General features: G+C 41.7%; 1 protein-coding gene across 8 annotated transcripts in view; it reads right to left on the bottom strand.

The window, feature by feature from the left end:
• Window positions 1-19,162, bottom strand: part of INPP4B (inositol polyphosphate-4-phosphatase type II B) — a gene marked incomplete at its 5' end in the record, with an annotated part of 263,874 nt that extends 244,712 nt beyond the window's left edge. For 4 of the 8 annotated variants that reach the window (XM_083755437.1, XM_083755435.1, XM_083755438.1 and 1 more), the window contains one exon: window positions 18,564-19,109. Of the gene's footprint in view, window positions 1-17,448; window positions 17,635-18,563 lie in introns of those variants that run through there. The other 4 variants (XM_083755443.1, XM_083755441.1, XM_083755432.1 and 1 more) reach the window with 3 other exon arrangements.
• Between the last annotated feature and the right edge of the window lie 5,994 nt (window positions 19,163-25,156).

Genomic DNA, 25,156 nt, shown 5'->3' with positions numbered 1-25,156 from the left:
AAAAATATTGTAATTTGGTTGAATGTTAAGAAGGATGCTTAATCATAAATAATTGGCCACCACTAAATTAGACTGGAATTTGATGATAAGTGAGATTAAGGAGAACATAAACCTTTTGGAGAATTGTTAGATTATATTTAAATGAGTGGATATGAGATTGTAAACAAGATGATAATTTGCTTGAAAAAACTTCTCAACGATGTAAGTGGGAGCAGGAGACGTGAGGAAGTCCAAAAAAAGTTATGAAATTTTGTTATGATATAACTAATATTGTTTATTATCTGTGCATTTCTTTTATAAAAAACCTTAATAAATATTTTTTTTAAAAAAAAGAATATTAAGAAGAGTTCTGCTGGAGCAGACCAAATGTATATCTATCTCAGCACATTATGTTTCTCACAGTGGACAACCAAGATACCTACATGAAGCTCAGAATCAGGACGTAAGAGTGTGAGCCACTCTGCCACATTCCCAGTGACTGTAGTGAAGGGCGTAGCATTGCTTCTGAGCCTGCAAGTGATACACAGGCATCATGACTAGTAGTCAATGACAGCCTTGTTCTCCATAAATTTGTCTAGTCCCCTTTACAGTCGTATATAAGTTGGTGCACCCCAACATCTTGTGGAACCAAATTCAATGGTATGGCGATGCACCATGTGTAGAAGTCCTTCCTTTTGTCAGTCCTGATTCTCCTACCCTTTAGCTTGATTGGATGACCCTGTGGTCTAAAATTAAAAGAGAAAAAAAATTCTCCCTCTCGCCACACCATGCATAATTTTATTTTTTATACTTTTTTTTTTACTAAGCATTAAATTATGGCAACAAGAGTAGCAAGAACCACCACAGTCTTTCTGATACGCATTCCACGCAGATCTAGATTTGAAAAATAAGAAAATCAGTTCAGCAAGTTAAGAACACCAGCTGACAGGAAGGTAGGAAATTTATTTCAGAAACAGCTGTTCAGACTCAAGTCTACTGGACAGACAATGCCACTTTGAATTCATAATGTGTTTTGAAAATTAATATTGCTTCCGATTGCCAGAATCCAGAGTGGAATACAAAGGTGGCATCAACACATCATCCCAACCTTTTGTAGGTTGTTCATGTGCACTTGTCTAAAGAACAAAATGTGTGTGTAAATTAATAGTCCTTTGCTATTTTCCACTGGAATTTAAAACATCTTCAGCTTTGATGGATATTCAAGAAGGCAGATATTCCAAAATACTTGGACAGGAAACAAAAACCCCTTCAGCTTCCTCTCACTTCACTACCATTTAGTTTAGAAATGGAAAGAAGGCTTGATACACATTTTAACAACAAACTCTTAAGCCTCTGAGGAAGTCTCCATACCTGACAGTTTATAGCTAAGCAGCACAGGGTTTCAGCTTACTCTATCTATACACAAAGTAGTGTCTCTGCAAGGGCTGCCACCACTGGTTCTAGCCAAGAAAACAAGGAAGTAAGCATCAGTATGATGTGTGAAAAGACTACATGGCATGTTTGGCATGTTCCAAGAAGCAGAAAACATGCAGGGAAGTATAAGCTCAAACTCATTGTCTCCTTATCCTCATTACAACATAACAATGATGCTACATTGTACTTTACCAAAATAAATAGCTAATTATGTTCTCTCTCTTTTTGTCTTGCTAATTTCTTTTCTTCACTAAGTTTATCTTAAGGTGTTAGTTTACTACTGTGGTGCAGTCACTTATAGAAAGAAGGCCTTTTTAGTAGAGGCATCCTGGTTATGGGAAAAACTTTGCAGAGGCTAGATTTGCATGGCTAGATTTAAACTGTATAATTATTATTATTATTACTACTATTACTGTATATGATTACATGTATATATTAGAGTTGGCATTAAAGAGTATCGGTTAAAAAGAAATTACTACTATCACAGTCTTTCCTTCTTTTTTCTCAAACTATGTTTTCATTCATGTTTAGCAATCATTTCCTCTTTAATCCTTTATATGAAAACTAGCAAAGGACCTTGATCTCAATTGTGATGTCTTTAGGCAAGGTATTTTACATCTGGCACCTTGCCCCCAGAAGCATTCAAAAGAATCAAACACACACATACATACATCTATGCAGGTTCATAATCTCCATGAAAAACAGTTGCCTTGGGGAACGCCAAGAGGAATAAACCAGCATCTAAGACAATCTAGAGGTTTCAGGACCTTGGAGAAAAATCAAGACTTTGATCTGAAACCAAAGGCAACCAATTCAACTCAGAAGAAATGTCACTGCCAGAGAGCCACACTGCACTAATGCCTCTGAATTGCTAAAATAATAATAATAATACACCTCAAAAACTAAATGGCAAGCAATTTAAAAAGAGCAAGCCTATAGGTTTACACTCTAAACAGGCAATAGGAAACAGGGGAAGAAAAGCAAAAAGGAAAGAACAGATGCAGAGAAGAGAGGCTCAAAATTCAGGACTTTGTAAAATAATTGTAAAATAGAAGCAGCAACTAAAGATTTAGACCAGAGGAAAGGTGCTGGCAGAGTCACAAAGCAAACAGAGAGAAGTAAAAACAGATAAGAAAGAATTAAAGCCAACCATTGATTTAGTAAAATGTCAGTTTTAATTACAACCTGGGCTCTAAATGCAATATACAAGCTTCTGAACTGCACATAATTCCCCATTAGGAGGCATGACTGAGAAAAAATAAGAAGGCATTTCTGATTGAAGACATGTCACATACGATTAAGCCTAGTTTATCCTTCCCCTCAAGTTCTTTGTCTGCTTGGAGAGGAGCTTTCCAGCCTTTATTATTTCAATCTTGCTGAGTCAATCGTGATCTATATCAGTATCAGTTTTGTACCACCCTGTGTTAGACACCAAGTCAAGTCTTAGATGAATATGTAGCTCACCCACCATAGATGTTAAGGAAACCGTGAAGGAAGACCCCAGCTGAATAGATTTCCTTTCCTACTCTATGGCAGCCTTCCAGTTCTTTAGGAGCCTCCGTGGAGGCTGGTAGAGTCAGACACCTTCATATTTAGACCAGAGAAGGTGTGGCACAACAGTGAATTCTTGCTCTGTGGAGATATCTGTATATATAATGCACATTGCTCCCCAAAAGAAGATACCTTCCCTTTTCTAGAAGTAGTAGAAAAGCTGTTTCAACTAAAGTGACATGCTCACAGCAGCAGTTTGCCATGAAATGAGTCTCTAGCACTGCAGCATTTGTCCTTGACTCAGCACCAGTTTGATGTCACACTTCTTGTTTTTGCCTGGAGTGCTTGAAAAGCAACAAGGTGGACAGTTCTGGAATAAAGTTTATTACTGTCTGCTTGGCCAGAAATATCTGGTAGGGTGCCTTTTTAGAAGACAGCAAGCTCCCTTACTCAATGTAAGGGAATATGGGGCAGCCACTTCTGCTGTCAGCATGGGAGCAAAGTAGAGAGGAACAGCAGCAAAATACAAGTGGAGTGCTTTTCCGCTGATGTGAACATGGGGAAAAAGACTGCCGCTGTTCAAAATGGTAGATTTGAGCACTCTTCTCTCTACAGGGGAAGGGAAAGGGGAGAGGTCTCTGCAGTAACAATTATGGACTTCTAGACCTCCTACTTCAGCTCCACTGGATTACCTAGGTCAGATGCATTAAGCATTTTTATTCCCCTCTGCAGTCCTTTGGTTTTCTTTTATTTCCTGAATTAGCTGACAGGTCCATTTTCCATTCCCTGGCAGAGGCTGTTTCCAAGCAACTGATGGGAGGAAAATGGGGAGGAGAGATGTAGAGCCTGTAGTTATTGACATCTACCTCCTCTTTGAGCACAGAATTTACCCAAACGGCTACACTTGTAGCAGACAGGTACTACTGAAGGGGCAAGGGTAAGCCTAATTCATATAAAAGCTTTCTTACAACTTTGAGGGTTAAAAATAAATTTTTAAAAATCAGTCAAGCGGTATATAAATTTTATGAAATAAAATAAATTTACTAAGCAGAACCAAATCAACCTGCCACCAGTCTTAGACACAATGGTTAATTGCATTTAATCTTAATTTTCACCTACTCCCTCTCACCATTTGAGATCCGCTACCAAAAGTATCTGTTCTCTAAAATCAAGGCCTTCAGATGTTTTAGACTCCAGCTCCCATCAGCCCCTGCCAGCACAGCTAGTGGTCTGGGATGATGGGAGTTGTAGTCCTAAATAGCCAGAGAACACAAAGTTGGGGGGACATTATTGGGTCACATATTCCACAATTGGCAGGAAACAGAAGTTGCATCAGCTGTATACAGGAGTTCATAGTATCCTGTTGTGGAGTATCATGGATTTTATAATGCTAGTACATAGCAGTAGTCATCAAAATATTCATTGACTTGACAGTAGGGTTCTGTTGCCATTTCTCAAGTGCCATGTAAAGAAAGATGTCACTCAAATTCTTTATAATATAGTTTTTACAAGTGCTTGCAAAAATCAGTGTGATTACTAGGCTTGATTGTGTTTCATGCTGTTTATTCTCATCCAGAGGAGAGGACTGAATTTCAGCAAGCCTCTCTACTGCACAATTTAGAATTTCTAAGTTCCATTAGTCTCTCTCAATGGTTTTTAACCATTATATTAACTCGCTCCTCCTGCCCTGAAATACAGGACCAGAGTGGCAAGCACAAATCAGAACTCTGGAGGTAGAATGATGAGCAAGTGATAGTCCTATGTGAATGCTCAACATTCATCCTCTCACAATCTGAAGGGTGTGGAGTGGAGCTTTGTTTTAGTAATCTGATCCATTTTCATGGGTGTTGTATATTGCTTTGGGGGCTCTTTTAGAAAGGCAGTTAATATAAATTTATATTTAACCTTATCATTATTTGGAAGCATGATCTTGCAGGGTTCTGCACTTCATTCACCCTGCATGTGTCAAGCATACATGCACACCCCTTCACATCTTTACCCTGTGGAAATCTGTGGGGTACGGCAATGGAGACATGACAGAGGGGAATGGAAAAGGGAGAATGACCCTGTTCTCTCCCCTCAGGTGACTGGAATCACATGATGGGTGAATGCCTGCCTAGGGCTTCTATGGCAATATGAACTTCTATATTAGTAAGCAACTGAGAAGGCAAATGGGTAGGAGCATATATTCTAAACGACATGCCCTAAGTGGGTATTAAGCTACATGCAACTTAAAAATGTTATGAACTTTCGGGGGGGGATGCATTGTGATGTATAATACTTTCATAAGTCCCCAATGCACTGTGTACATTTATCATCTCTTCTTAAAAATGGAATTTATAAACTATATTAGATATGGAGTGGACAATGACTGGGAGGGGTCCATACATACCCACCTCTTTTAGCCAGTGAATTCTGAAACAAAGAGATGCAAATCAATATGGAATGTAAATGCCAAGATTGCATTATATTGAAAGTTGTTTGATCCAAACCTTCCCTTGGGGGGGGGGGGAAACCTGTTAGAAAAACTAATAATAAAAGAAAACTGTCCTCCTGAATAATGCATTTTCAATACATAGACATTTTAAAGACTATTGTGAAGGTTGAAAAGCAGGACCTGCATGAAAGAAGAAGCCCTATTTATAGTTTTATGAGTGCAAATGTATTCAAGTTTGCTTCTTTGGTCATAAGTTATGAAATAAGTTATGCAGCTGGAGAGAACTTCAAGACGAATATTTGGGGGGAGGGGAAACCCTGCCTGAATAAGCAGAGGATGTCATACAAAAATGCACACTTGCAGCAGACCACCAGCTAAATAGGAGAAGCCCATCTAAGCTCTACACAGTTTAAAAGTGTATGAAAGTGTCTCTAGTCACGATTAACAGTCGCAGTGCAGCTCCTCCTCTTCTGAAAGAAGATTCCCTCGTGATAAAAATGAAAAAGGTGACTTTAAGCCTAGGCCTCCCAAGAAATTGAAGAAGCAGACAAAAAGGTGGCCTCGGCAAATGACTGACCGAACCAGCCAGCTGCTTACAGTACTCATTGCATTAAAAAGAGAAAGGGGTTACCTGCCCTCCTGGTTACTCAGAAGTTATGGAAAGAAAGAACAGAAATTGCTCTTCAGCTGCTGAAGCAAAGGAAAGGGCTGCTACATTATGTAGAGGAAGAAGCAAATGTTGCTGCTGAGAAACCTGCTATAGTCTGTCTTGCAACAGTACTAAAGCCCAGCAGATGACCAATTGAAATATTTAGCACAGCAAAATCATTCATATCAATAACATATTGCCTTTAAAAAATAAAAGATAATACAAAATGCTGGCTTTTACTGAACAACTGCAGACCACGTCCATGGACAGTCCCGAAACTTTTTTCAACAACAGAAGGAAATTTGTTTTAGCATTATTGCTTGAATATTTTAGAAATACTTCAAGCTGACTTTGAGCCACAACTGAGATACACACATTACTTAAAATTACAGAAAGAATCCTAAAATTTATGAAACCCTAGAAATTCTAGTACAAACCTTAGTCTCAACATAAAGCCACTTGAATACTTGTGTTTCAAAACGTACAGTCGAACAACGCTCTTCATATTACTGAGTTACACTACAGTAAACTTAAAGTGAAATTCCATTTTATTTTTACCTGCAGAATGTTGTTCTGATTAACTGAATAAGACAGTAGAGAGAGAGAAACCAGAACATGGCTTCAGGCAAGATGCCCAAGTATGTCACTCTAACATAATGTGCCAAAATTGATTATGTTGAAGGTAATTTCATCATATTTAAAAATGAGCAAGCGTATTTTTTTTTCCTTTTCAAAACAGTACAATAATCTGTTCTTTTGTTTCTATAAACCTTAATAAATATTCATGAGTAGCTTCATGACACCTCATTAGTGAGCTGTTAAGCAAGTTGAACCAATGCTGAATTAAACATTTATAATGAATTACTGTAGCTTCCTAATGCAATGTGAATTTTTTTTGTAAATACAAAAACACATTTGTTTTAATAATTGCAAATTGAAAGACATAACTGCTTCCATTTGTGCTTGCAGAAATTAAAAATGTGAGATTTTTCCTTTGAGGAAGTTCATTTTTTCTTAAAAACCAACACCACACCTATGAATCGGGACCAGAGTGTTCATTTACAGGGAATCTTAGGATCCAACACTACCAGACTGCCAAGGATCACAACTACAGAACTAGTTGCATTATTAAATACGATGTTTCACATGTTTGGCAAACCTTTTGGCTTGTTAGCTTTATTGTGGCATCAACTACATCAACCTTAGCAAAAGCTATCTAATCTTCCAAGGTGACCCCCATTTTTTAACATTATTACATTCACTAGCAACAAAAGGGCACCATATTTTTCATCACTAATAAAACACTGTGGCTTCTAAAATTCATTTTAAAGTTGCTGGGCATAGGTCCCCCCCCCAAAAAAAAAATGCCTGAAAAACTAAATACTCAGTTTTCAGATTTTGAGACATCACAGGCATGATTGCATTGCTAGATATTTAATGAAAGATCACCAAGATAAAAGTCACCTTAATTTTTAAAAAAATAGTAGTGTTTGTTAATTTAGGAAAATTAAATGCATGAGCCATTGCGGCAACAATTTTGCGCAAAAGAATATCCGTTAGGCGACTCATTAGTCATGTCACCAAGCCTGATGTTCTGGGCAGGAGATTCATTTTCTGGGTCTGCAACTGCCAAACTCTGTCTAGGGCATGGCACTGTGTTTGCCTCAGTCTCCCAAACTGAACCCATTCTACACCCAGTGAAAAACGTAGCAAACAAAAGCAAGGAAAGAGAAATGAAAGTAGGAAGAAGCTGCCCTCCTTTACTCTTTTTCTCCCTTCCCGTTTGGGGATTGGTGGAGCAGAAGTCAGGGAGCCCAACAATAGGTGGTACCAGAGCCAGTGACAGGCAGAGATAACCAATTTCAGTTTTGTTCTCATCCCTTTCTGAGTTGTACAAAACCTGGCAGAAGAAGTGCCACCTGGTTGGAAGAAAGAAGACATGCAGGAGCCATGAGAGGGCAAGCTGAGGCAGCTGGAGAAGCAGTGCCCCAGTCAATCCTGTGGAGCAGCCATCACAAAACTGTCCATTATAATCATTATTGAACTGCACCAAAATATTGTGAGATCCTGCACCACGAAGGTCGCTTCCTCCCCTTCCTCTGGCTCCCACCTGTTTCCACGTTCTATCTCTGCAATCAATGCATGCAAAATAAAATGCCTTAAGCAGTGCCATTGCACAAACTGTTCGTTGTGATCACGGCTCTCATTTACACCAAGAAATCTTTCGATATTAGCCTATAGGTTATCAGTGGATTTACTACCAAACTGACATACACACCCTACATTGTAGGGCCTTCAGGCATACCTGAGCCTTTGGAAAAAACAAACAGACTGCACCAGCGTTTTTGTTTTCAAAAGTTTGCTTGCCCTGCTTGAAACCTTTGTATATTTGCAGTTACATAAGGTTCTCGGCATTGCACACTGCCATCTGCTGCACAGTTTTATTACAAGCTTTGCCAAAAAAAATACCAATCCACCTTATAACATACCGTACGTAACAGAGAAGTTGACACTTGGTTTCAACTATTCTTTCTGCTACAACTTGGAGAGAACAATGAATTAAATGCAAGATAATGCAATATTAATTGTGAGGCGATGCAAATTGGATAATGGGAATTTCTTAAGGGAAAATTATTTAGGCAATTTTATTGATTGTTATATTTACTGATGTCATATAAAACTCTTATCACATTACGAAATATTTTAAATAAATAATATGAAGTCATAATCCATTTTTTATTTCATTCAGACTAAATATTCATAAAGGAAATTGCTGGTTACTAAAATCAGCACCGAATTTAGGCTGGTTTGGGTGTTTCCTGCACAAGGCAACTAGCTGGGGGCATGCAAAATTGAGTAGATTCATAAGTGAGTAGATTCATAATTGAAATTTGGGAATGCCCACTTTTGGCCTCATACAGGGTGCCAAATCTTATGAAGGATTTCCAAAGTCCACCTCTGCTAAAATGCCCATGATATATGCAGTCCAGCAAGTATGAAGCTCGCTCTATACAACATGCTTTCTTTCTTTAAAGTATCTATTGACAGATTGCATCTAACACAACATCAGATACATAGTTTGTAAATTGTTTTCATGTGAAACTCTGTTGTCTGGTTTTAAGCAGTCTTTCTTGCAACCTTAGTATCCTGTTATATCAAATTAAAGGGAGCAGCAGGAGATCAACACAACTTTCAGAAGGCAGGGAGAGATTTTACAAGACCCCTACACGATTTCACTCTTAACTAAGATGGTATTACTAATACTACAGCATTAACTAATACTCTGGGCACTTACTGAAGCCCCAGAATACCTAAAGGCCACATCCCATATTTCTTTTCTTTAAACACAGCACAGCATCTTTCCTGAAGTTGTTCTTGCAAGACAAAACAAATATTATTATTATTTTTACAGGATGTATTTGTCTTGTTTCTTAATACTTTTGAATACCATTTCAGTGAATCTGCAGTGAATGACTGACACCGGATATTGCCCAAAGTATTAATAAGTATTACTCAAAAGTATTAAGAAGCAAAATGGAGAACTGTTGGTTTGTTGTAATTTTATTAAGTTGTAATTTTATTAAGTTATGTACAGTATTTGGGTTTCTACTCATTCCTTATGGTTCAAAGGATTATGCAAAAAAAAATTAAGGTGCAAAATAAGCAAGTAATTTAAAATAACTAAATAAACCTAATAATTATTATTTTTTAATCCCTGGAAGCACAAACATAGAACACCAAACGGCTGGAAGCCTGTCTAAACAAGTATGTCCTGCACTGTTACTTGAAAAGGGAATTCTGGATCCACTAGGTGGTCACAGAGAATGTTTTTCTTACCAGTCTTGGCATTTCACTAGAAGATTTTTACTAGGTTAACCCGTCAGGTGTGTTTTTTCCCCAACCGTGGCAGGAAAATAGTTTGAATCTGTCGCTTCACAGTTTACAGCTCTGTGTTTTAGCCACTACACTGCATTTCATGACATTTTCTTCCCAAGTGTCTGTGACAGGTTTCAGAAAACTAGATTGAGTGGCAAGCCAAACTGAAGTAGAGCACATGAGCAATTCAAGGGGTCAAATCCATTTCTCCCTTTAATCCCTCCTTCACCTCCTTCCCTCTATAGCATCTTCATAGCTGGCTGAACCTGAGTGCCCCCAAAAGACTTGCCACCTATACTGTAAGAGAATCTGCAAGAAAAGCATCGGTGGTGTAGAGGTTGCACATTTGAAACAGTTTCTTTCTCTTTCTCTTGGGGGCAAGGAAAAAAACTCATGTGAGAAGTTGGGTGAGACTGCCATCTGGACAATTGATGTTCACTTGAGCCACTGAACACCAGTTTCTTTGCTACAAAAAATATACTTAGAATCACCTGCTTAGAGGCTGCAATCAAGGAATATAACAAAATGCTCTCATTAGCACTTTGCCTCTTCAAAGAGAAAACAGATCCCAGAATCTGAAACAGAAGCCTCTGAATTAAAAAGGAAAAAAAAAAATTGCATTGCAATAAATGCAAATATAAAGCACTTTCTTTGCCGGGATTACTCCTACCACTGTGTCAGTCAAAGAATACAGTGGCACTGAACATCACATGGGTTCTCTTTTGCAAAAGAGATACTGATTTCATTACCATGCATAATGGAAAAGCGACTGGACATTGGTTAGTGCACACAACCGTGTCTACATTCTGGTAATATGGATTGTGAAGAGGACACAATTCAGAGTCTGTATTGCCTCCTCTAGTGGCCAGGCAGCTGAGCTCTTTCAAATAGTCTGGAGGTTGCTGACATATATTGTAGAGGAAGACCAAAGCCTTTGAGGGCCCATTGTGACCAACCGGCTGCACATTCTGATCTTGACTCTGCAGTTGTGGCACATCCAATCAAATCATATATGTGTAGCTGGTGATGTGTTGTGCAATAGCTTGACTTCAGTGGTCTAGGCACAGGTAACTTCAAGATTGGATTACTGCACTATACTCTATATGAGGTAGCTTCCCTTCAGCTTCATCTGGAAATTGGAAATTGCTGTAGCTCAGTAGTGGACCGGAGTGAATTTCTGTTGATATGCTACATCCCTGCACTGGTTGCCAGCTTGTTACTCGGCCCAATTCAAGGTGTTACTATTAGATGATAAAGCCCACTCTACTGCTTCCATCTACAGAACTGACACTTTTATAAGTGCTACATGCGTTTGCTCCACACTCACAAGGAACTGATCCTTCAGTGTAGCAACACCTAAAGGTAAAGGATCCTTGACCATTAGGTCCAGTTGTGATCAACTCTGGGGTTGCGGCGCTCATCTTGCTTTATTGGCTGAAGGAGCCGGCGTACAGCTTCAGGGTCATGTGGCCAGCAACACCTACTAGCCCATTAATTTTAGGCAAGCACCTTCTCTGTATAGCTCGCCCACCACTTATGCAAGGGTTCGGTTCCAAGGGTCCATGCACAAAGGCAAAATCATGCAAAGTCAGGAACCTCCAGAACCACCATCCCCCCAAGGAGGCAGAGGGCTTCTTATTGGGCTCTGGGAAGGTTACAGAGGCCAGTAAGCAAGGAAAACCCACTGGGTACATGACTCATGGGGAAATGAATGGAGAGCAGGGAACAGTGGTCTTTCCCTGCTCTCCATTTATTCATTCCCCCACCCACCCACATAATGTTGCAATTGCAAATGTAGAACACGTGCAAGTTGCAATGCCACTGTATTATTTTTGGCATCTGCTAAAAAGTTTTAGTTAAGCCTATCCATATGGGTAATTTTAACAAATATGCTTGTGATTTCTAGTTGTTTTTAAATGTTTGATTTTATATGTATTTTTTAAAAATATTTTACATTGTTTTATGTACCTCATTTGGTGGTTTTTGTTGATTAAGTTGTGCATAAATTTGTTAATTAAATAACTGGGGGGGGGGCAGAAGGAGGGAGGGAGGGAAGGATGGAGGAAGAAGAGGCAGGAGCAGCTGCTGAGGCTGCCTGGCAGAAACAACATCTGGATTTTCCATAATACCTACATAAGCAAATGATGGCGTTTCAAAAGAAAATGTCCATTGTGGAAGCACCTTCACTTGGTGTTCTGGCAAATGCCAAGAGAAATCAATTAACTTTAGTTTCTCACTTCACATACACACCCTGTATATATGCAAATATAATGCTAGGTCTCAAAGCACATGTAACTTACATCACCATAAATTTATATCATTGCAAAACAACAATGTGTTAATTGCTATAGCAACCCATTATTATGCACCCTTGCTCAGGAAATGTATAGATTACAAAAGAATCCTGTGAGATAAGTTAGGCTGAGGATCTATGACTGGCCCAAAGTAACATAGAATCATAGAGTTGGAAGAGACCACAAGGGCCATCAAGTCCAACCCCCTGCCAAGCAGGAAACACCATCAGAGAACTCCTGACCCTGGCTTAGGAATCTTTCAGGTCCTGGTCCAACATTCTAACTACTACATCACCCCTTCAACTTTACCATTCCGTTCTAGAAACTCGCCAAAACCAAAAATTGTACATTGTTTGGAAACTGTATGTGACACCCTGACTCAAACTATCTGTTTGTTGGCCAGGGAACTGAAGGCATGGGGAATAATAATTAGCAAACCCAAACCCCTGGAATGAAAACAGCTATGTTCAATAAATAGGAAAACAGGATTCATTCTCACGGTGAGATTTCCACCAGTAGGCACGTTACAAAGCATCTAGGGTTGCTTTTGAATTTGAAATGCTTTCTGAGGGTAAAATGGGCTAAGTGGTCTGGTGTCACAGATGAAATGAAGTGATGTGGAAAGTGCTTCTTTGCTTTAAATTTCACCCTCCCAAGACCGCTTTGCAACAGAAACTGTGCATAGGTTATGGGCTAAGATTTTTGAGCTAATTTTTTTCTTTAATTTGATATTCTATGTGAATTCCTGAGAGAGTCTTTTTTTTTTTTTACAGGGGAAGAGGCACTGGCCTACAAATGCACTGAAATATAAATAATTAGGCAGCCTATTCCTATTTAAAGTCAGTACGTTCATCACCTCCACGCTGCCAAGATACACCTTTGATTGAAGACTTAAAAAAAAAAAAAAACCAAGAAAGAAGTGAGTTACTTTCAAAACTAGCTTTGAAATTTTTCACTACTGGTAGAACTAGGGCTTTTTTTCATTCGGAACTCAGTTCTGGTACCTCTCAGTTGGTTGTCATTGCCATTCCAAGAGAATAAGGGAGGTGTTCATGGTGAGTTCTGGCACCTCATTTTCTAGAAAAATAGCACTGGGTACAATCACCAATTGCAATGCTGGTAGGAAACAGAGCTACATGCATCACATCCCAAGTCACTGTCCACAGTACCAGTCTTGCCCCCAATGCAACAGAGATACCCCCCATCTTCCAGACTTTAACACATCCTGGCAGCTACTGATGTAAGCAACAAATAGGCATGGGAAAACTCACAGGAGGATCCTTGTAGAAATGGAGCAAGGGTCAAGTGCTTCCTAAGGCAATGCAGAACTAGGACAAGAGGGCATATTTTGCTGGTCCCAAGCACTCTGCCTTCCCCACCTGGATTTGAACCTGAAAGACAGGGGGAAAGTGCAGGTGCATGGAGGCCAAGTTGTAATCAAACAAAATTTGTTGATCACAAGGCACATCTGTTATGACATTAGCCTAAGCTTCCAATTTTCTGGGTTTGTGGAGCAAAAGCCAACATGAGACAGGTTAAACTGACTATATGCATTTCTGAATATGACAAAAAGCTGGAGTATCTGAATATTTACAGCACTAATATAATAGAAGTTTTATATTTAAAGAAAATTCCACTTAAGCAAAACACAGAATTATCTGCATGTTATGTTTGCTTCACTGGAGGAAAAGAGGCTCTGCATGTAAATTTGGTTTGTCCAGATCTTTGGAGCTTTTAATGCTAATCACAATTGAAATCAGAGAAAAAATCAGCCTGGGGATAAAGGGAGAAACCCTCACTTCACACACTGCAGGACAAAGCTGTGGGGCCACAAACAAAACCCAGGGTGGTGCCCCAATTTAAATTAAGCCCCAAAGCACCCTTTCTCTTGCTTTATGGCAAAAGGATAATTTAATAAGCTCTTAACAATCCAAGGAAATGTCACCCTAGAAAAAAATATCATGAACATGGCATTCCACAATCCATTGAACTCTGACATTTTTTCACAAACACAGCATAAACATGTTTGTATGATAAATGGCTAAGGGGACAGATAAAATTGCTTTATATCTTTAAGTAATAACATCTGCACACATGGTATAAGTAGCATGTGAAAGGTTGAGGTTGTAACCTCAGCACACTTGCTAGGAGTTAAGCCAGGTATAGGCAAACTCAGTCCTCCAGATGTTTTGGGACTACAACTCCCACCATCCCTAGCTAACAGGACCAGTGGTCAGGGGTGATGGGAGTTGTAGTCCCAAAACATCTGGAGGACCAAGTTTGCCTATGCCTGCATTAAGCTGTACAGTTATACCTTGGAAGTCAAATGGAATCCCGAATCCATTCTAGAAGACTTCCAAAACATTTGAAAACCAAATCGCAGCTTCTGATTGGCTGCAGGAAGTTCCTGCAGCCAATCAGAAGCCCCATCAGACATTTTGGTACCAAAAGAATGTTCGCAAAACAGAACAATCAATTCCATTCGAGAGCCAAAACGACTGACTTCCAGGGCGTTCAGAATCCTTTATTACCCCAAGTAGAAATATCTTCAGTCCATTGTCTCACAATGCTCAGTTCCTTCAGTGCAGCCAATAACTGTATAGAACTGTATGTTTCCACTTTCATTTAAATGCAACATCCTTTTCTCAAGAAAAAAAGACCAAGGTGATTATTTAGAATGATATTCTGCATGAAAAGTTTGCTACATTTGGGGCCACCCCTGGATGTAGTCTCAAATGGAGAAAGGCAGGTGCTTTTTAAAAACAACAATAATAATGAAAGTTTAAACACACCTCTTAATATCAATAGTTGCAGAACACAAATTACACTGAAGTAAAATCAGTGAAAAACTTCACAATCATAAAATTGAAGTGGAGCTTCGGGTACACACAAACCCTGCTCAATATAGGAAATCGAGAACTACATAATCTGCAACAGACAGGTGCCCTGACTCTACTGGTAGACCTCCAGCAGAGGAGAGTCCAACACACCTCTAGATAAGTGATTGTTATTATTAAATCGGGTGGTGGCATTTTCTTGCTCAAGGGAACTCAAAGTGACTTACAATGAAAATGAAGTGGTTCCATTGCCATACTGCTCTTACCCTCAAGAAACTTCTCCTAAAGTTCAGCCGAAATCTCCCTCCTCTAACTTAAGCCCATGTGATGTAGTCCTGCCCTTTGGGACATCAGAAAACCAACCTTTGGCAGTGTACACATTGCCATTTATTCCAAAGCACTCCCATTGCTCACGTTAGCCACAACTCCCGTCTCCCCTGCAGTTTCCTGAGGAATACTGTTGCTTGGTGCTCCCCCCCCCCTTTGAACCAACTTCCATCAGATTTGGAAAATGTAAGCCACGTTCACTTCGCAGTCAAGCCGAGGTGTGCACATTTGAGACAGCCATTGCACACCAGCAGATGAGAGCCTCATTAATAGGAGGCTGCAGGAGCAGGGTAACTAGACAGGTAATACAAAAAAAAATTCCTTCCAGTAGCACCTTAAAGACCAACTAAGTCAGTTCTTGGTATGAGCTTTCGTGTGCATGCACACTTCTTCAGATCTGAAGAAGTGTGCATGCACACGAAAGCTCATACCAAGAACTGACTTAGTTGGTCTTTAAGGTGCTACTGGAAGGAATTTTGTTTTGTTTTGACTATGGCAGACCAACACGGCTACCTATCTGTAACTAGACAGGTAATGTGCATCAGGTGAAGTCATCCCTGCCACCTCTCTGGTGTGTACAGCAACATGCAAATGAAACTTGAAACGCAGTGGGAGAAATGGCATCGTTGCATTTTAAGCTGCTAATGTGCACATAGCCTAAGCCCTCCGCTGTATCATGACCTCCCTCAGTACTCATTGCAGGGTTTGCTTTCCATATCATTGGCCATCTTTACTGCCCATTTCAATCCATTCTGATTCATCTATATCCTTCTTCAAGTGTAACACCCTAGCAAGTGTAACACCGCTTTTTTAAAAATAAAATTTAAGTAACGTTTTGAAAGGATCCACATTTTAAATACGTGTACATCATCATTACTACTGTGAACCTCTGCACCTACCAAGTTGCCTGCTTCCAGTTTATGCTGCAGTAGTGGAAGTGTGCTAAAGAGCAAAATTTTGTCAATATGTATATCTACCCAAACCATATGGCCCGAACTAAGAAACCTTGCTTTCTTTTCTCTTAGGCATTGCAACATCTAACCACAGGGGTACTGCACAAGTGGAATTCTTGCATCCAGATAATGACTAACCATGGAGCAGGAGTCCTATGCATAAATCACATGTGCTTCCTTAGATTCCAGAAGCAAACCAAGAAGCACATCAATAATTTAAAGCCCCCAAATCCTATAAAGACTTCCATGCATGCTTAATTTGATGCACTGTGAGTAATCCCCCCTTGAATTCAATGCAATATGACATTGGCTCCAATCCTGCACATTTTTGTATGCATCTAGTTGTACTAATTTGGGCCATTCCATGTTGACAAATGAATATATATAAGAAACCAGTTATATAACATCCTAAGTAAAAAAAAGGAAGCCAATGCAGTGTTGCTGATCAAACATAGGTACTGCCTTAATATTTAACAGAGCCGTGTGTTTGTGTGTGTGTTTTCCTGAAAATTAAAGCCCACTAACAATTGGTGCCGTTTTTAAAAAAAGAGTCTCTGTTACCTCCAGGTGATTATCATCTAGATTGTAGAACAGCTGAGCCAGTATGGTTGGGTATCTCCCACCACCTCTCCAAAGGAGACAGCCTTTTAGCTCAGAGGAGAAGAATATATACAACCACAAAAACACTGCAGGCTATTAAGTCAATATTTCAGCACAAGAACTTTCAGAACAAAATCATCGTATTTAATACAATGAACACCAAGTCCATTAACCAGTGCAAAATTCAACACCCCATGAAGCAATCTAGGTTCAATTAAACCTCAGTGTACATATTTAGCTGTATCATTAACAAGTGTGAACGCTTTCCAAAGAGAGAAGAATACAGAGGGATGTGCCAGATGGCACTGCACTTAATAGCTTTCCTCAAAAAACAAAAAAACCAACCCTCAAAATTCTCTAATATTTAGAGTATACTCTAGCCAATACATCTGAGCTTCATTTGCATTTTAAGGAGTCTGATGAACGCACTTTCACTTGAGCCTAATTAAATAAAAAAAGACGAGCCCCCCCCCCTCTCTCTCTCCACACACACACACACACGAAGTGCCTCCTCTAACTTTTCTGACCAATATTTGTTCTAGAAAGCCACGCTCTTCCCCCTCCCCCTTACTTAAATTTGCTCCAGATTTCCGATAAGTGTGGGCCAGCAAAAACTCTGTACCACGGTTTTCGGAACCTCCTCGCAACTAAGAGAGATTCCCCAGCAGAAACCGCAACGAGCTCGGTGTTCCTCCTAACGCCCACTTCTCCTAATGCTGAGAAGTTCTTTTAAATCTCCTTAACACAGTGTGTGTGTGTTCATGGTAGCATCCGCACTTCCTTTGAGAGCGAGCTCTTTCTCTCTTCGGTGCCCAAAGTAACCACCCGGAATGCCACGTTTCCAATGCATCAGCCGCCGCCGCCGCCAGGAAGGAAGATCCTGCGTTCTTGATGGCAAGGCGACAACCAAAACGGCGATCATCCTCTGCCTTCCTTTAAACTAACAGGGTCTTTATCGCAGCAGCAGCAACAGCAGCAGCCAGCCAGTCTGCCTGCCTGCCTGCCTGCAACCCTCATTCACTGCAATCCCGCCTCATCTTTCCGGGCAGACGCCTCGCTTGGTACCCAGCGACAGACATCTCTCTCCTCAATAAGGGAGAGAAAAATGCACGCAGCAGAAAGACCAGGAGGGCGAGAAGGGTCTCTCTTTGCGCCCCCAACCACCACCCCCATCACTGCCTTTTTAAAAATAGTTCTCCCGCCTCGCAGAGGAGGAGAAAACAACTCCAAACACGGTTCTCGCGGAAAGGGCAGGTAAGGCAAAGCCCGTCTCGAGGGTCCCAGTCGCAGCAGCAGCAGCCCCGGAGCGCCTCTCGCCTCCTCGCGCGCGCCAGGCAACGGAGCCACTGCCAGCCCCGCGACTCTCGACACCTGCTCCATTCGCCCTCGCTCGCCTGCTTCGGGGTCTCGCACCTGCCCCCGTACCTTCCCTGCCTGCAGCGCCCGCCTCTTCGGACTTGTGTTTCCCGCCCGCCTCCCGGCGAAACTGCAACAGGAAGAAACTTGAAAGGGGCTCGAGAAGCGGGGTGGGAAAACAGAGGCGACTTTCGCCTCAGACTAGCCCTCCGTCGGCGGCGGCGGCCGCAGCAGTCGCCCACCCGCGCTTGCCCAAGGCGCCCTCTCTCTCTCTCTCTCTCAGGAAACCGCCCCGGCGAAAGAGAGGCACAGGTCTGAGTTTGTTTTTACCTGCGCTGCCTCCCCGCGAAGGCGCCGCTCGCCCGCCTGCCCGCCTGCGTCCGTCTCCAGTCTGTGGCACGCAAGGACTCCGTAGCCTCTGCTATTTATAGTCCGCAGCTCCTCGCCAAGCCCTGGCCAAGCGGGAGAGAGGAGCTGCAAGGGAAAGCAGCGGGGGCGAGACTCAGCGGGCTTCCGCGCTCTCCTGCCAGCCAGCCAGCCGGGCGGCCACCGCCAGCGCGCCTCAGAGCCTCCGCGCCGAGTCGAGGGGGCTGCTTCGCTGCAGCTGCTCGCACAAGCCAGAGGCGCAAAGCGAGGCGCGCGCGTTCCTTCCCCTCGGTAGCGCCGCCTCCCGCCAGCCGAGTCTCCGCCTCCTCTTTTTTTGCCTCCTTCCTCCAATGTCACCGCAGCTCGACGGAGGCTCCCGAGCTCTGCAGGAGGCCAACCCCAGGAGCGACGGCCTGTGCCCAAGGGCGCACGCGCCGCAAGAGACGCGAGCCCGGCGCGCGATGCTCCGCTGCTTTCCCTCTCGCGCTCTCTGGCACCGCAACGCTGAGCTCAGAGGTGACCCGGGCGAGAGGCGGGCAGCAAGCAGCTGTGACTTGCCGTGCGCCTCCCGGAGTCTAGGGGGCGCTCGCTTCTTGCTGTGAGCTCCCTGGAGAACCAGAGGGTGAGAAAGAGAGAGTGCCCTCTACTGAGAACTCAAAAGGCTGCGTTTTCAGGTGGTTTTCCCTCCTCCCCTCTCAACTAGCGTCCTATCTCAGGAAGTAGGCTGGCAGCACGTTTGAAAAGAATAATAAATGAGCTGCCAAGGTTTTTGACAATTATCTGGCACATAGCCATGTTTGAAGATGCCTGCCAGAGAAAATATTGGCAACTTTACTCACTGGTCTCATCTGAATGAGATAAAAGATTGTTAGAAAACCCCATAATTTTCAAAGGGTTGAGTAAATTGCAAACACGCATTTTATTTTTCCATTATGCTTACAGTCTACTCTTATATCAGATCTCCCAAGATGTCTTCCAAGTATTTCCCTACACACTGTTAACATCACATGAGGGGAGAGAGCAGGGGTCCACCATCCTCCCCATCTTGGCTGTTGTGCCCCCCCCCCCATCCATGTTGGAGGATTTACCTCTGCAGCAGGATCTTGTTCCACCCATGTAGGCTCCTGCAGGATTTTGTAGGCTGATCTTCCAGTGTTTTAAATCATATTGTAATCCTGCACATGTCAAGCAAGCTCTCCTTGGCAGAAGTTCGCAAGAAGGCAAGATTTGCCCTGATAGATGAGACCAGTGGCCCATCTCGTCCAGCTGTTCTCATGGTGACCAACCAGATGTCTGTGAGAAGCTTGAAATCAGGACCTCAGTGCAACAAATGACATTCAGAGGCATGCTGCCTTCTACAGCCACCAACACATGGGGACCTGTGGGAGTGGTGACAGTGATGCCACAAGTGGGGCCAAGGAGTGCACCCCCAAGCTCTCCTCTTGTGTAATTGCATATGGGGTGATGCCTGACTAGGAGTGCTTCCAGACTGTCTATATTTTGCAGGGAAAACATTGAAAAACGTTGGGTGAATTAATGACTAACAGGGAGTATAAATACCCACAAGCAAATCAGAGTGCATGCAAAATGAATGTTCAACGTCATATTACTGCCCAGTAAACAAATCAAAATGAATGCTCAATATGGATCAGACACAATCGAACCACTGGGTAAACTTTGCGAAAGTGAACAGGTAGCCTGGAGGAGCTCTCAGTCTTCAGGAAGTTCAAGGGCCTGAACAAGTCCACACCTACAGAAATGCTACATTTTCAGCAATGCTGCAGCTGTTCCCATATCAGTCATTGAACCCACTCTCATTCCTTCTGTTAGTAAAGTGTGTGTTGAGCGCTTGAGTGGAGAATATTGGCATGTGACGTTAATGGGTAGAGAGCAGAACAGGAAAATATGGGAGGTCCAAATGATTCTCTGTCTCCCCCTGGTGGTATCTCAAAGGTGGTACATATGCACTACCCCTCGTACTGCCAAGGGATGTTGGCATAGAAGGGTAGCATAGTGGTGAGAGTACTTAATTTTGGCCTGCCATTTGCTTCATTTAAGTGTGTGGTCCAAAACATGACAGCAAATTCATCTCAGAAGACACATGGCCATTTTTAGCAGACAAACAAGATGAGAGGAAAGTGCTAAAAGAAAATTGTGTGCTGATCTTTGGCTTATGTTTTGCATCTCTGCAGCTGCATTTTGTAAAACAATAGGGACTGTTGGGCCCTTAATGGCCAGCTCCAATTTAGTAAGCTTTTTTAATGGACAGAAGCCTTGTGCCTTTAATAGGTTTATGACTGCAGAATTGTTAGGTTCAGTCCTGCTCTCCTGCCTTCAACAATAGCCTGAGAAATTTAGCTTATCTCAGTTATCAATCTCTGTGCTAAGAAAAGCTTCACCTGGTAAATGTCTATATGACAAGTTGTTCTAAAGCTTCAGAAGAAGGGTCAGTAAAAGGGTGGAGAGGGGGAGCCGTAATCTATTCATTAGTAAAGGAAGATAGGCTTCTTTGGAAAGGGTATCTTTGCAGTCAATCAAGTGTTCATGTCATACAATATATAGCTGAGCTTTTGACATACTCTAAGAGGGGTGTCCAATATCAACAAGTCTCTGAACTTGCTGCTATTGCTCAGATGCTGATGGTGGCATTGTCCAAGATGGTGGCATAGCCCTTAGACCACGATCTGCCCCATCATGTAGAAAGTGAGGATTGCACCCCAATGTTCTCTATGAGAAGAGGTTATGTGGAATATTCCAACTCATGCAAAATCCAGCTGTTTGGGGTGCAGCAGATTCTTCTCCAATAGCTGTCGGTCTGTTTCAGGGCACAATTCAAAGTGCCTTTAATAGGTTTATGAACCAGGCTTAGAACCAGGATACCTTATGGGTGCACCATCTCTCCTCGCAAACAACCCAATCCATGGAGTTCAGCAGGAGGTCCCCCTTTGTGTGTCCTGTCACTGTCTAAAGTGTGAGAAGTTGGGAACAATGCAGCTGGGAAATACTGGTGTTAATTTGCAGGGTATGGGGGGCAGCTGGCTTCTTTTGCTGCTGAGATTTTATTTTGTCTTGGTTTGAGTTTGTATAATAATAACAACAATGCAGAAGAAGAAAAGATCCTTTGTTACAGTGTCCAGGATGTTAGGCTTCTTGTCCTTTGAGTTTTGTTTACCTTCCTCTTTATTTCTGTTTCAGCAAGCTTTCAAACATTTTTGTTTCCCTCCCTCTGGACTATGGCTTTTTTTTTTTTTTAATGCTCCTTTTCCTTGTTGTGCTACTTAAAAGGGCTTTATTGGGTGAATTAGTTTTTGACTCATTGTATTAGCTGCATTGAGAGCTTTGCTAGGGAGTTGAAACAACTCATGATAAACAAATATTTAGGGGCAGCCACTTAACTTGCCTTTATTCTCTCCCATCACTTTTCTCCCAGGCAGCTGGATTTGTTTCCCTAAATTGACATGAAGCGTTATAGTCAGTTGGCATTGATAGATACACACAGAGAGATGAAAGGTGCTTCCAGAGAGAAGTTTATTGTGGAATCGGTGCCACTCATATGTGCAAACCTTCTACAGGGTCCAGACAATACTGTCATCATCAAAACACCAGTCCATACTTAAACATTTAATCTGGATTTCCAAAAGGGAAAAATAATTCATTATGCATCTCCATTCACTTCTGATGTGGAAGGTCACTAGCACATTTGTGTGTGTGCATTTGGTTTGTCATGAGTGAGAGAGATTTTGGTGGGTGGCCTCCATTGCCACACAACCACACTTCCATTTGCCCATCACTCAAGCCCAACATAGCTGCCCTGTTTCCAATGCCAAATGAAACATACCTATTTCCATTCATTGTCACATACCAAAAGCACACCCAGTTTAGAAGTTGCATGTTCGCAATATCTCCACACAGTAAATGTGGGGGGGGGGGGGTTACCTGGGAGACTAATCACATTGCATATGTTGATCTTGTGCAATATCTTTTTATCACTCTTGAATTCTCATGTAAGACCTCAGTTATGAAAAACAATTTAAAAATAGATGGAAATGGGTATTGGCATTTCCCAAAGTACACAAGTCTCCATTTTGCCTGTTGTAAATCATGATAACTGGCTTGTAAGGCTGGTAATGATAATCCTTTTGCATGTCCTTGAAAAAAATTTAAAGGCATGTATGTGCAGGTTCAAAAATGCATAGACACATACTCAGGGCAAAACAAAAAAGTTAATGGATGATGGAGTGATTGAGGGGAGGGCCAAAAAAAAAAAAACCCCAAAAAAGCCCCCACACACACCACAACTCAGATACATTCCATCAAGTTCTGTCCTCTGGTGTGGCAAGCAGTGGAATAGTAACAAATACTCATGGATAATTTGTGGAAGCTAATTTAGCAAATGCACACACAGAAAAATCAGATCTAAACAACCTGTTTGGGTACAGAGAAAAAATGAGGGAGAATTCATAAAATACAATCTGATAGCAAAGCTGGAATTGTTCTGTTGTGCTAATTAATGTATCCTTGAAATATGAAAAAATTATTTTCAATTCAACCTTAAACAGCAAGAATCAAATTTTCCCATAAGTTCTAATTAAGCAGTTTCCCACTGGAGATACCATCTTAAATTCCTGTGTGGCTGAATGACAACTTTCAGATCAACAATAGAATGTTTTGGGGGGATAGAAAAATTGTCAAATTGGTTTCTGAATGTTGCCATTTCTTATGTCAGATTCGGGTCCATTTATTCTTTTGTGTAAAAACTGACTTATTGGACCTTTAGAAATAAGATACTGTTGCTTATTCTATGGAATACACATTCTTTATTATGGTCCAAAGACCCAGAAACCCAAAGGTCAGCAAACTTTTTCAGCAGGTGGCCAGTCCACTGTCCCTCAGACCTTGTAGGGGGCCGGACTATATTTTTTGGGGGGGAGGAATGAAGGAATTCCTGTGCCCCACAAATAACCCAGAGATGCATTTTAAATAAAAGCACACATTCTACTCATGTAAAAACATGCTGATTCCCGGACCATCTGTGGGCCGGATTTAGAAGGCGATTGGTCCGGATCTGGCCCCCTGGGCCTTAGTTTGCCTACCCATGGAATAAGCTTTACAGCCTTTACAAAATGTGCTCCAATGGTCCTTAGTGACAACTTTGCACAGAGAAACACAATGTATAAAACAGGATTCTGCAATGGCTTTCTTAGTTGCAATTCTCCCACTTGCTGAAGCATTTTTGAGATGCCATAATCAAGGGGATACTTGCTTCAAAGCTTTACCTTTCCATTTGTGTGTGGGGGGGGAACAGTTTACAGCATGTGACAGTGTGTTACGGGAATGTACCTGTAGAGACAGTCAGGGCACATTGCATGGAGGTTCTGTGAACCAATCCTTAAGTAACACAGAATGCCAAGGGTGGGGGAATGCATTTGCCATACGTTGCTGGAAATTATCACTTTTGGAAGTTCCAATCGGGCAACATCTCCTACAAAAACCACAAAAAGCTGGAAACATTAGTCAGTTCCTGGGTGGGGATTCATATGCAGAGAGCATGTGTTTAAGGGTTTTAGTTTTCAAGGCATCAGCTTATAATGCATCAAACTCAGGATCCAGGCATCACACCTCAAGGAAGCTTTTCTACTTATGAGAGCATTTCATGAGAGCTTATGTTCTCATGCAAAGAGAAGATTCATGAAGAGAGCAGAAACCTGACTAGTGTCAAGTACAGTACAAAAGAGCATCGCCATGAATGAGACTTCAGAGCAATGCTGCTGAGGTGAAACTGACACAGATCATCTTCAAACTGTCTTCATATTCATCAGTTTCTGTTCCCTTGTCCTCAGTCCCTCTTAGCAGGCTGAGCACTTGCATGGGTGCTGGATTGCACCTCATCTAACCTTTGAAAGAGAACAAAGCCATCACTCCCCAAAGCAAGACTAACCTCTGACATGTGGAATAGACAGAGCTTTTGAACTGGGGTTTTCAGGACTATACCATAAAAGCTAAGGCAATGTTGAGAGCACACTTTGAAGAGATCCTCTGAATGCATGGTTCCTGGGCAGGTAAAGTGCGGCTTCTGAATTGGAATATTATTTCAGGTCTCCTTCATGCCCTCCAGTTTCTCCAAAGTTTTCTCCCTTGACAAAAGATGTTTCAATTATTTTTTTTTTGCTTCATTCATGTCTTCTTCACCTTCTTCGCTACAATATATCCATTTATTCCCAATTGTCAATGTCAAAAGGGACTAAAATCTATAAAATCCATAGAAAATCAACGTGCCAATTTGCTCAATTTCTCTAGGACTCCATCACCCCTCCCCTGTCTTCCATAATTCCTCAAGTAAGGTGTCAAGACCCTAATCCTGTCAAAATCACTCTGCCAAACCTTTCCTCCGGGCAATGCCAGGTGACAAACTATGCATACATGGACCATTGTCTTCCCATCACCCTCAGGAAGCGCTTATCTGCGCATATCTCCAGCTCTGCATATTCCCCCCTCCCTCCTCCATATGTTAATCCGGTGTAACCCAACCTCTCCTTAATGTATTCATGATGTAATCT

This window comes from Podarcis gaigeae (assembly GCF_964106915.1).
Source record: "Podarcis gaigeae genome assembly, chromosome: 9".
NCBI classification, from domain to species: domain Eukaryota; kingdom Metazoa; phylum Chordata; class Lepidosauria; order Squamata; family Lacertidae; genus Podarcis; species Podarcis gaigeae.
The sequence above is the reverse complement of the archived record's forward strand: the minus strand, read 5'-3'. Positions and strand labels throughout refer to the sequence as shown.